The sequence below is a fragment of the Corvus hawaiiensis genome, chromosome Z (assembly GCF_020740725.1).
Source record: "Corvus hawaiiensis isolate bCorHaw1 chromosome Z, bCorHaw1.pri.cur, whole genome shotgun sequence".
Classification (NCBI taxonomy): Eukaryota; Metazoa; Chordata; class Aves; order Passeriformes; family Corvidae; genus Corvus; species Corvus hawaiiensis.
Genome location: NC_063255.1, coordinates 4,125,277 through 4,138,378, shown reverse-complemented (window position 1 = coordinate 4,138,378; position 13,102 = coordinate 4,125,277).

Genomic DNA, 13,102 nt, shown 5'->3' with positions numbered 1-13,102 from the left:
GCTTCATCAAATACAATAAAAAAAATATTTAATTCTGCTTTTAACACTGCTGTGTTTTTTGGGTCACTGCACTAGGGTTAATCCTCTCTCAAAACTTCATGCCACCTTACTGCACTGAATTAGCAATACATTTGCAAGAAACCACCATGCATCAGAGTGGTCTTTAAAATACAATGCTTTACAATAAAGTTTAATTTACTGGTACTTACAGCTGTGTTTTCTTATGCTTTCTCAGGTACAATGGAATAATTGGTGCTTCCAAAATTAAAGGTGAATTTAACCAAAAAAAGTTTGAATCACAGCTGTTGTTTCTACCTACCATATATTTAACCTTGACTTTTTGAATCAAATTCCTGGAAAGACTCAGTTAAAACATTGTTTTACTTTCCCAGAATTAAAAAGAAAATGTATGTACTTAGGGTTTAATTCTAACCTCTAGCATTCAGCTCTGAATACTGCAACAACAATAGAAAATGTCATTAGAAGCTGAAAACTGATGAAGCTCTAAAAAGCAGTAGTAGTTTACAGTACAAAAAAATAAAAGCTAGTTGATTAAAATTATCTAAAAGTTAATTCCTCATTGTGTATCAACTAAGATACAATGCTATCAAAGCTGAAAAAAATGAAAGTCTGTACAAAGATAATAACAATGCCATCAGCATACAGCTTTGGCAGTACAGCTTTTCAGTCTGGCTTTCTAAATGAATTCAGATGGTGTGATCACACTTCTTGCATGGCTTTATCTGACTCTCTCTTTGCTCTTCTCTGCAGCAATTGACCATTTCAAGCTAATTTGAGAGTAGAGAAAGATTTCTGAAATTACTGACTTCACATTTATTCTGTGAAAAACAGTACCTGCACAAAAAAGGAAGATCCAAATCTGTATTTCAGGGTGGAAGAGGTTGTAAAACAAGCAGTGGCACACACTTGGCAGGCACTGATGGCCACTCAACTAATAAGTATTGCCTGGCTCATCAGAACACCTTTCTGCATCATCCCCACACGAACTTCAGCAAATGCTGGCTTTTCCTGGAGAAGAGATCACAGCTGTGATGGGAGACAGGCACTGGGAAAAAAAGTGCAAGGAAAATGGTGTGTACATTTAAGGAACTCTGCTATTTTCTTCCTTATAAAACCAAAATCAGAGACAAAAATACTCTTTATTGTGGAAAATAGCATCTTTTAATTAAAAAATTATTGACATAGTCATTTTTGCAGCAAATTCTACAATAGAAAACTATTTCAATGATTTTTTATTGTTTTTTAGGATGACACAAAACAGAGAAGCAACAGTATTTGTCTTAAAAAGAGTATTACTTTTAACTGTCAATGTCTACACTTCAAGGTTGAATTACATCAATTATATTAGTGTGCTTTAAAAAGAAATCAAATTAAATGCCACATAATTTTGATGCAGAAGTTGTCATTAATATTTTTTTACAAATCTCTTGGAAGCAATTAATAGTTTTGTTGCACTCACAGTATCTTTCTAGGTGATACCAGCAATACAAATATACCTGAAATAATGCCAAAAAATGTAACCACCTTGAGGGTGCAACCTTCCCATTTCATAGAAATTTTTGAGTGCAACCATTCAGCCAATTCCTTATACACCTAGTGGCCCATCCATCAGATTCATGTTTCTTCAATTTAGAGACAAGACTGCCATGCAGGGCAGTGTCAAAGGCTTTGTGCAAGTCCAGGTGGCTGATGTCAGTCACTATTCCCTTATCCACCCCGATGTAACTCTGCCATACAAGGCGACCAGGCATGATTTGCCTTTCATGAACCCCTGTTGGCTGTCACCAATCACTTCCATGTTGTCCATGTACCTTAGCAGAGTTTCCAGGAGAATCTGCCCTAGGATCTTGCCAGGCACAGAGGTGAGACTGACTGGCCTCTAGTTTTTTCTTGGTTTATTGTTGGTTTAGTATATTTACTCCACTTTCAAATGTTTGTTCTGGTTTTTTTTTGTTTGGTTGGTTGGGGGGTTTTTTTGTTGTTTTAGCTTGTCTATTTATGGCTCTTACCCCTAAGTGGACAACATTAAGTTTAGGATTACATTAAACATCTTAGGAGTAGGAGGAACCTATTACTCTAGCCTGCAGTGGTTTTTTTTCTATAAATTACAGAGCAATTCACAGAAATAAGTTTTCTATACAAAGAACAGTCTGCTGTATAACTGTATTTTTTGCAAAAGACATTATACCTCCACTTTTTAAAATATCTATGTCACAACATGTGCTCTAAAAAGCCCCCACAACTAAGATGTATATTGCAGATATACTTTCATAAAATAAACTATAAGATTTGAAGTTCACTGGCTTTATCACACTTTCCACTTCAATGGGAACTGTACAGATTTGCTGCTTTATTCTCCCAGATGGATTTTTTTTTTTACTTTCTCATTTAACTTATTTCACTGCATGAAAGAGGTGTTTTGATTAACTGTGTGAAACCTAACTAGGTCAGGATGTATTGAATCTGAGAAAAGAGTATTTTGATCAATCTAATGACTCTGTTCTTGTGTGTTGGAAAAACAAATCTCTACGTGTAAACATCTGCAATATTTTTGATAATGGCTTTTAAAAGCACTTACGTTTCCTGTGACTGACTGACACAAAACCACCCCTATATGTCACACAGAAACTAACTCTTTGGCTTATAGAATCAGAAGTAGGATAAAATATCTTAACTTGATCTATCTTAATTACACCTTTTCTTTCTTTGCAGAATGTAATGCCATCCTTAGCTCCACAAGAACAAAACCCAAACAGACAGCCTTTACCCCAGCTCCCTGGCAATTCTGAGCCTTGGAATCACTATTTTCATTTTAAGTTTAGTTGTAGGTGAAACATCTAGTTACAGTATATAATAAAATGAAAATGAAGTGGGTAGTCTGTCCTTTGTTGTGTTGTTGCCTTACAAATATGCTTTTCTTTTTAAACAGCACTGCCTAAGCAAATTCTGTAATTAAACAGTACTATCTGAATCTAGAACTTCACAGTGCAATGTTGTTAATGTTTGCTTCCAAAAAATATTGACACACTTATTTTTTAAAAAATTACACATTTTTTCCAGTATTTATACAGCACTTCTTGAGTATGCCAGTGCTCTCAGAAGCAGAACATATAAGATTCACTATTGTAGATGAATTTTTTAAAAAATCAGTCTCAAGTAGGCATAGAAAGTTCTTCCTAATATTTGTTTAAAATTCTATTCAAGTGAAATGCTACCAGCAATTTTCCCATTTGTCAGTAATTCTGTAATAATAACATACTACTGGTGAACATGTTGTTGTACATTTCTATACTAAGGTAGGCCCTCATGTGAAAACTGTAACCACTAGCCATAAAACTCACAGTTTGATTTGAATTTTAAGCTGGACCTTTTTTTTTTTTTTGACACATACAACTTAACATGTAAGGACAACTGCACAATTTGACTCTGTGGAACTCTAAGAAGGAAATTGCCCTTATTGGCTTAATCGTTTCTATCTTCAGTTAAGTACAGCTCAAACCACCTGGACTATAAAACCATCTTCTTGATGAAATCAGTGCCTAAAGATCAGGAGACTATTTGAACAGTTTCTAAGTAACTGCACAGGTGCCCAACTTTAGACAACTTTTTAAACTGGCAGACAAGTAAGAACCCATGACTAAAAATGAAGTTTGAAATTCTAAAAAAATTTCAAATATAATCCAACTCCTTGATGATGACTGTAACAAGTCATTGGAACACAAGGGATGTGGTTCATTAGTCATGAGCTTGAAATTGAACGTCCTTCTGAATGATATGCTACAACTCAGCCACAAATTATCAAATATGATAGTTTTCAAATACATAGGATGGAAAATAATTACATTCTCTGCAGGAATTACTGAGTAAAATTTTATAAGTTGTGAAAGCATTATGCAGGCATTCAGAAGACATTGATCATAGTCGCTTCAAAATTTGCATTTTAGGACTGTATTTTCTGACTGTATCATCATATGCGGATTTGGCCCTATGGAACAGAACTACTGAATCAGATGTTACTAGTATTTATACAATATTTTATTATTATAATTCCATTTTCATGGTTATTTAGATTGCTCAGAGTACTTTTCATTCTAGAAAAGTTACATGACCAACTTCTATGTGTTTAACCTTCTTTTACAAAGGATATCCTTAAAGTCTAATATTAATCTGATAGCACTGACTCTAAGAAGAGAAAAACATGAACCACAATATTGTAGATGACATTCAATGATATACATTAAAAGCAGTTTCTCTCCCACTAATTGTAGCCATCTGATTCTGCCTTGATTTGCCTTCAAATGTGCTTGGCTATATAAAATTTTGTTTCCATCTACTGTCACTAGTTCTTAAGAAGTATAACTATCTGCTGATTTATTTGCAATATTCATAATAATTTGTTACGTCCTCATACATAGATCAGTTATCTGTCTTTGATATACTGCTACCTTCTAGCTTGATGTCCTAAGAAAATGAGACTTATAAAATTATTTGCCAGTCCTCCCGACAGCTTTTTAATCTGTTGGCCAATTTAATTGAAATTTGAGAGAGAGAGGTGAAGTCTCCATGACATTATGTCAACTCAAGATTTGTGAAGGTTGGTGATCTGTGGGAAAAAAGGGACCCTGGAAGGTACTGAACAAGAAATAAAGCTGGGGATGCAGGGAGAACAAAGGAGAGCTGCAACAGAAAAGGTGGAGGTGATATGAGAAGAGCTGGCACCCTTGGGAGAGGGAAATCAGGGAGCAAAAAGCAAAAATCTGTGGAAAAAAAAGTTCATTCTGGGCAAATGTTCATTCATTGAATTGATTTGCATGATTTTCTATGATTTCCAGTAGTTTCACTTACATGAAAAGAGAAAGGGAAATTATCCAGCCTGGCCTGACAAAGCATTTAATCCTGAAAGGTCCTGAGTGCCTCCTCCAATTAGGCAAATCTTGGAAACAGAATCTGATTTTATTTCATTTGCAAGAATAATTTCTGTGATTCTCTACTGCATTTAAAGTAAACGACTGCCTTTAAACTACAGGTCATAGCTTTATTATGAATGTAAGATTCATAATTGCATTAAGACTTTCCAAAAGCACATCTACAATGGAAACACTGAAGTTTAATTTGCGTAAGCTGCAGCACTCCCTTCAGAAAAGGAAATGCTTTAATTTTTAACATAAAGTTGTTCTTCCATTTATATTATAAACCAAAGGTACTTAAAATAATTTGTAGAAGCAGAAATATTACCCAAACCATTCTGACATGAATCAGTTCAAAGCCTTTGCAAATTGTTTTTATTTTATCGAGTAAAATCATTTCATCTTACACTCCAGTAGAAGCTGCCACACACATAAACATTACTATTTTACAGTAGAAACCAGGAATCCTCTCAGTGGTGAGTATGAATGAATCAAGGCCAGAGCAGGCATTTTCCTCGTACTGTGAGGGAAAGCAAGAGCTAACTACCTCAAAGTTGGTATGACTGTAAGTAAAACACCAGCCAAGGAGAAAAGCACAAACATATTTTCACTATGAGATTGTGAAAAATGGCTCTATCTTCCCTGAAGAGAACAGGATAATGCTGCTTATACCTGCTGAGCAGCTCTGCTTCTTTCACTAGGCTTCAAGCAGAAGAAGCTGAACGACAGTCAGGCCCTTTCCATGTGCTTTCCCTTGTGCACATTTGGCTTCCTGCTGATTTGCATTTTTGAGAGGCCTTTTCTCCTATTTTGCTAGAAGGCACAGTCAGTTTTTTTCTTGTCCTTGGGCTGTGAAGCTGCACTCAAAAACAGAATAACCAACTTTTTTCCTCTGTATAACAAAGGGATGCTGTAGAGTGGCTGCTAGTAGTTGAAAATCCAAGTGGCACAAGTAACAGCCATTATGTTTGTAACTCTGTAAATGACTAAGACAGGCTTTACCTTGTCCATCTGATCCTCACCTTTCTCATAAAGATATTTAAACCAGCTATGCTTGAGCTGGGGCACATCAACAGCAACCTCTGCTCAAGGTGTCTTTTTCGAAGCCCTCCCTCCCTCTGATCAGAATGCAAACCACAAATTGCTTAGTTCACACCCAGAGGCATGTACATGAGGCTGAAACACTGTACAAGTCTGAATAACCCTGGCAGGTCTGAAGTCTTTGGCCAGGAGATAATCTAAATCAGTCTCTGGAAGTGTTCATGAGTAATTTCAGTGACAGCCTCATCCCAAAGGCATTTGCCCATTACATGTACTTTTTGCTGGCCTCCAGCACAAGCTGTTAGAACTAATTCCCCTTCACCTCTCTAAGCCTGCCTACAACCATAGCTGAAAGTATTTTTAATTTATTTTTAGGGATTCATCAAATGTCTGTTTCTTCTTATTTCTGTCCTGAAATCTACCCAAGAGTTTCAGGCTCATCCCTAATCACGATGGACCACACCCATTCAAATTAAGCCCTTGCTCTTCAAAGGATTCAGCTGTCTTTGGAAAGAGCTTAACAGTCACCCTGTGTCTACCCAGAGCTACTGGCAAAGCTGTCTTTCTCAAATACACACATAGGCAGAGCCTCACTTCGTTTCTCTCCTTTTGGTGGCAGGAACAGCAGCAAGCATCCATAGGCGTCTCTGGCAAGGACCCAGGTTGTACTGTCACTACCTGGCAGAACAATATCCACCTTTTTTTTTTCTTATGTGCTTATATGTGGCCAAGCCCATATATTTTCAAGTTTGACAATGCTTTTATTACTCTATTCCTAACCATTCTGCATCTCAGTTTTTGCCTGCTTACCTTTTACACTCTCTTCAAGACATTTAGGTGACTTAATTTTGGTGTCAATCAGATTTTGGATTCATTCCTGTTACTGAGAGAACAGTTCTGCAGCACTGTGACCAGAACTTTAACCTTTATCAGTCAGTGTAATTTTAGCACAACTGACAGTGTTACTGTGGAATTGCAGAAAAACAGTATCTAATCCTGCTTCTCCAAAAAGACCAGAGTTCTGTTTCTTTAAATGTTAATTTCTTTTCCATCATTTAAGGTTAAAAGTAACAGACTAGTAGAGTTTACCTATCTTAATGAATTCTATTATCTTATAAACTGTCACTACTGTATAAGATGAATCACAGCTTCCCTCCTTGAAACCGTTATTCAGACTGAGTAGCCCCATGACTATTTCAGATTCAAGTCCACAAAAAACAGTGATAGAAACACCACATAAATCATATGTGGGGGAATTTTGAGTAGAAAATATGTACAGAAGGACAAATGAAAGCTGGACAATAGCCACAAATATCAGGCCAGATTCTGGGAGACAGAAGTTACTTTGCTTAAAGCTATAACAAAGTTTTGCGTATTACATTGTTTAATCTCGTTGGAGAAGTAAAAAAGAAAATACAATAAAATTATTCAAAATATAAAATATTGTCTGTTAATTCTAGTAATTTACCTTGGAGTACAGTGCTTCAGGACAACCTGGTAACTGAGCATACAAGTCACAGCATGTGAATTGGCTTCAGTTCCTTTAGAAACTAAGAATCACAACTTTAAAAAAAAGCTATTTGTACTCTTTGTTTACCGCTAATGTGACCTAATCTATCCAATAATGATAGGCTGGAATCCACGTCACACAGAAACAAGATTTTAAAAAGCATTTAAATCTTCATTATTCTGAGCTCACAGTATGATTCGATGAATTAATCAGAAACCCTAGAGATGGATGCGTAAGAGGGAATATTCTTTCCTAGACTCTGAAGTGTCTTAAACCAGTGATGAAAGGAAATGATTGTGTGCAAGATCAGTGAAGGAGTTGTGAGGGCATAAGACTGACCTGAAAATTTCTATGAAAAACTCTGCTTTCCTTAGGGACGTATTCAAAAAGAAATAGAAGGTAATTGTCTGCAAAAGGAACTGTTAGAGGTCATAGAGCTTTCAACTATAAAAAGGCTGTTATTCATTCAACTCCAATAGTGTTCACATACGGTGAAAAAGCTTCAGCCAATTCTCCTTAAATGCAGTTCTGGACAAGGGGAAATACGTTCCACACCACATATACCTACAGAATTGCTTGCTGATGTTTGTCCTTCTCTGTGGCTTTTTTCGTAAGTAGTGCAGAGGATCATCGCACTGATTCTTCTCCCTTTTTCTCCTCATCCCCTGATGAGAAGGCTGAGATTCATATGCCTGGATTTTGTTGGTTGCATGGAGAGGGGGATATATGTTATCCCTTCAGGTTCTTACAGACAGGAGGTGGTAATAAAATATGAGTATACTAGTCTGGTTCACTAGATGGCAATCAGGAGTAGTTTTGCTTTGAGCTAAGCAAAATTGCTATGATTATTATGCCATATTGTAATCCTAGTCAAGCCCACAGAAGGTCTAGGTTTGAATTCTCAAGCCTTCCATTTAAGAGTTTGCGTAACTTCAACATAGCAGAATTAAATTTATACATATTTATACACAAACAATAGAACAGAGAAAACGTTTTAAGGGGAAAAAAAAAGTTAGTTGTGTCGTATCGTGATTTAGATTAAAAATAGGACTTTTCCGAAGAGATGTTGGCTGAAGCTGGTGTCATCTGTGAGCCTCCACCAGATGAGTGCTTCTGAACCAGGATGGCTTAAAAATAGAATCACACATTGGTGAGTTTGGAAGGGACCACTGGAAGTCATCCAGTCCTACCTTACTGCTCAAGCAGGGTCCCCTTCAGGACAGTACTCAGGAATTTCACAAGGCTTTTTAATATCTCTAGAGAAATCAGCTCTATAACCTCTCTGGGCAACCCATTCTAGTGCTCTGTCACTCCCACAGTAAAGTTCTTCCTCATGTACAGGTGGAACTCCCTGTGTTTCAGTTTGTGTCCATGGCCAAACCTAGTAAAGGGACAGGATCACCTCCCTCCACCTGCTGGCAATGCTCTTCCTAATGCCCCCCAGCATACGATTGGCTTTCTTGGCCACCAGACACTCTGCTGGCTCATGGACAGCTTGTTGTCCACCAGGACCCCCAGGTCCTTCTCTGCAGAGCTGCCTACCAGCAGGTCAGCCCCAGCCTGTGCTGGTGCCTGGGGTTGTTCTTCCCCAGGTGCAGGACCTGGCATTTGCCTTTGCTGACTCCTTTGATTTGCCTGAACGGTATGGGTGTAAAGCCTCAGATCAGACAGTATTTGATGACCATGGCAGTGATGCCATGATGATTTTTTGCCTCTTCTTTTATACCCCTGTTATACTTCTTTACAACTTCTGTATTCTTAGTGCTTTTTTGCCTACATTGGACTTGTCTGTTAACCTGAGAGACTAAACATTTTAGAAGTTTCGTAGTTAGGGATCAGTGTGCCCCAGACCCCAAGGTCCTCTCCCAAACACATTTTGTAAACTATGATAGAACCATCCAGGGGAAGGTTCCTTGGGGAGGGGAGCTCATTTGAGCCCCACATTGGGGAATCTTGGACAGATATGCTAATTAGTAAAACCTATAATGTTATACCAGATCTTTTGGTATTGTGCACCCCAATGCACACTGCAATGTGCATTGGGGTGCATTCAACCAGGATGTAGTGCACCTAAGGATCCTTAAAATAAATACCAAAGTAAAATACCTTTTCCCTTCTAACAGTGTTTGACTCTTGATTTTAAGACCAGGAAAAGGCATCAGGAGAAGACCCTCAGAATCTAGGGCTGTAGCACTTTGGGGCAGATACTAATTTTCTTATTACCTACATGTAAATCAGAAGACACAGTCTAGTGTTCTGATGAAAGATCACAAACTCACCAAGATTCAAGGCTTTGAAAAACGCTCAGTGTTCTCTTTCATTTCTTTTAAATTTTAATGAGCTCAAAGTAATTTTGCTAAATAGTTAATACAAAAGTTGTTGGCTTTACTTAATAGAAAAGTTATTCGCAAGAATATCTTAAAATATTTTCCAAAATTTAAAGGTAGATTTCACTACATCCAACCAGGAATTTTGAAGTACTAGACAAAATTATACACACTTTTCTAATTTTCAAAAGCAGACTAAAGTTACTAAGAAGGTATCTTCTGATGCAATTTACTAACTCATCTTTTCATTCTCTCCTTTGTGTCAGCTTTTCATTGAAATACACAAATAATTCCATCAAAATAATTCTGATCTGAAGGCATTTAAATAAATGAGCCAATTTTTAAGCCTTTAGCTTGTAATGCTAATTTACCATGAGAAAATCTGTTATGTCAAATCTAAGCTTTGATGTTAAAAAATTAACATCATCAGCAAAAATGCAGCCAGAATGCTGTTTCCAGGTCAAATCATGAGAAGGGTTCATATGCAATCACAGCCCTGACAAAATCTCCCTTCTGTCAGCCCTAAGATGTTCCACAGAATCTGTTTGGACATTTAAAGACTCAGGAGGGTGGCTTGTTTTGTCTTGAAACTGTTCTTGTTATGTTTATCCAGTTGTTTTCATTCTCCTTTTATTAAAATAAAACGGGTGAGATGTTGGGGTCCCTCCCCTGCCATGGAGCCCTGGGAGAGGGGCCCTGAGGGCACAGACATGGGGTTTCCCTGCCCCTGGTCAGCCTCGTTCCCATTGGTTGGTTTGTGTTCCCCTGTGTGGCCAAGGACCCTCGGGTCCCGTGACTGCGGAGTTCCTGAGCACAGCTCCGGCCATGCGGCTGGAGAAATAAACATCTCTGAAATATCTACCATGAATCCGTCCATATATATTTCCTTTCCACGGGACTCCTGGTTTGATATATGCGTGTTACAGTAATCCCCGCTGCAACAAACCTCTCACCCGTTTTATTTTAATAAAAGGAGAATGAAAACAACTGGATAAACATAACAAGAACAGTTTCAAGACAAAACAAGCCACCCTCCAGAGTCTTTAAATGTCCAAATGGATTCTGTGGAACATCTTAGGGCTGACAGAAGGGAGACAGAACTCTCTGAGCATGCTTTGTGGGGAAACTGAGGCAGGAGAGAGTTTAATTTCTTCCCTCCCCCTTTTAATTCTCCCCTCGGCATCGGAGAGGAATTGTAGGGAAAGGGAATTGTATAGGGAAGCCATGGGGTGAAAAACGGATTAGGAATAAACTGGGGATAGGGTGAACTTAGGAAAGGGTTCATATTGGGTATAGGGTAAAAGGGGAAGGTAGGCTGTGGGTAGGGAAGTTGCTGGGATGGATATTGTTTATAATTTTGTGCATAACGGCTGCCTTTGACGGGAATACCTCCAGGCCCAGTAACATTTGCTGCTTGTAAACCCTTCTTTCCTTGCACTATATCAAATTGTATAACTTCCCCATCTCCTACACTTTGCAGGTAATTTTTAGGGTTATTCCTTTTAATGGCAGTTCTATGGATGAATAAATATTCCCCTGTATCATCTCGTGTTATAAATCCACAGTTGTTTTTGACATTGTACCATTTCACAGTTCCTGTGATTTTCGTTGCTGTAACTTCTCGTATCACATGCTTGCGTGTTCGTCGTGGCTGCTGGTCCTGCGTGGCCACCGCCTCGCTGACTCCGACATCTCGGCCGGGCCCCCGCGTTGCGCCTGCTCCGCGCTCTCCGAGCGGCGCTGCTCCGGCGCGTGTCTGGGCTCTGCGCGGCCCCGCGTTGCCATCGCCACTGGCCCCATGTCCTGTGAGTGGTTCCGCTCCGCAGTGCAGCCCCGTTTCTGCTCGGCGCTGCGCTGCGCGGCTTCTTGTGTCGCTGTGGAAATCGCCGCTTCTCTCCCCACAGGGCTCTCTGAGCCAGCTGCTCAAGAGCGGCCTGCCACGCTGATGCCCGGTTCCTGGCTCCTCGTGGCCCACGACACCCGTGGTGCCTGCGGCATCGCTCCCTCACTTGCGGTCGCGTGGCCGGGGACCCCGAGACAGGGATGGGGTCCGCGATAAGGCGCGCGCTCCCGAGGGGGCCAGGCGCATCCAGCACAGGCACCTCCGCCGGCACGGCTGCAGTCGTGCTCCTGGGATGGCGGCTGTGTGGTCTCGGCCATGGGATAAGTATGATCTTCTGCTTTAGGGGTAATGGGACCATACAAATGCTCCTCAAGAGCTTCATTGATTATAAGGAATGCACGGAAAGCTTCTCTTTGATCCCTTACCTTATCCCAGATCTCGTCCCAGAAACACCCCTGACAAGATCCAGGAGGTTCAATATCAAAAAGTAAGTCTCGAGAAATATAGGAGAACCTTTTGAAAAGCCAGTTAAAAAAACGTTCTAGATCTCCCAGTTCCAATATCTTTTTGTTTTGTTGTTCAAGGATTCCTTTTACTTCTAGATACATTTTTTTCTGTGGCCCAGAGAGCCCCATTTCCCACGATTCTTCCATAGTCCAGAGAGAATACCCAAACCAAGATGAGAAGAGAGAGGTCAGGTCTAGAGTGGGTTGGTTTTTTTTTTTTTTTTACTCACGAATTTTCCTCAGGGATCGGTGTCGGCCCGCATTCCTCCACCAGTTTGTTGCAGCGGGGATTACTGTAACACGCATATATCAAACCAGGAGTCCCGTGGAAAGGAAATATATATGGACAGATTCTTGGTAGATGTTTCAGAGATGTTTATTTCTCCAGCCGCATGGCCAGGGCCGTGCTCAGGAACTCCCCCAGTCACAGGACCCAAGGTTCCTTGGCCACACAGGGGAACACAAACCAACCAATGGGGAATGAGGCTGACCAGGAGCAGGGAAACCCCATGTCTCCCCCCCAGGGCCCCTCTCCCAGGGCTCCATGGCAGGGGGGGAGACCCCAACAACAAAACATTATTTGTTCTATCTATGGCATATCAACTCTATGAGAAACTCAGATTCTGGTTTCTCTTGCCCTCTGCAGTGTGTTATTAGCTGAACAGACTTTTTCATTCCCATGATGCAAAACTCTCCAAAATAAACTAAACTCAGAAATCACCATATCCGAAGTAAAATTACAGGGGGACAATCTCCAAATATGCATCGTATAGAGTGTCAAACATTCCTTTTTTCTTTAGAATGATGAATCTAGAAACCCAGCACTTCAATCAGATTCACAGCCTCTGCATACAGCACAGCATAGACTGTGTCAGTGCCTCCAGCTTCAACTGAGTCTTTTTGTAGACAATTTTTCAGGAAGTCAACTGTAATGTTCTTGAGTGCAG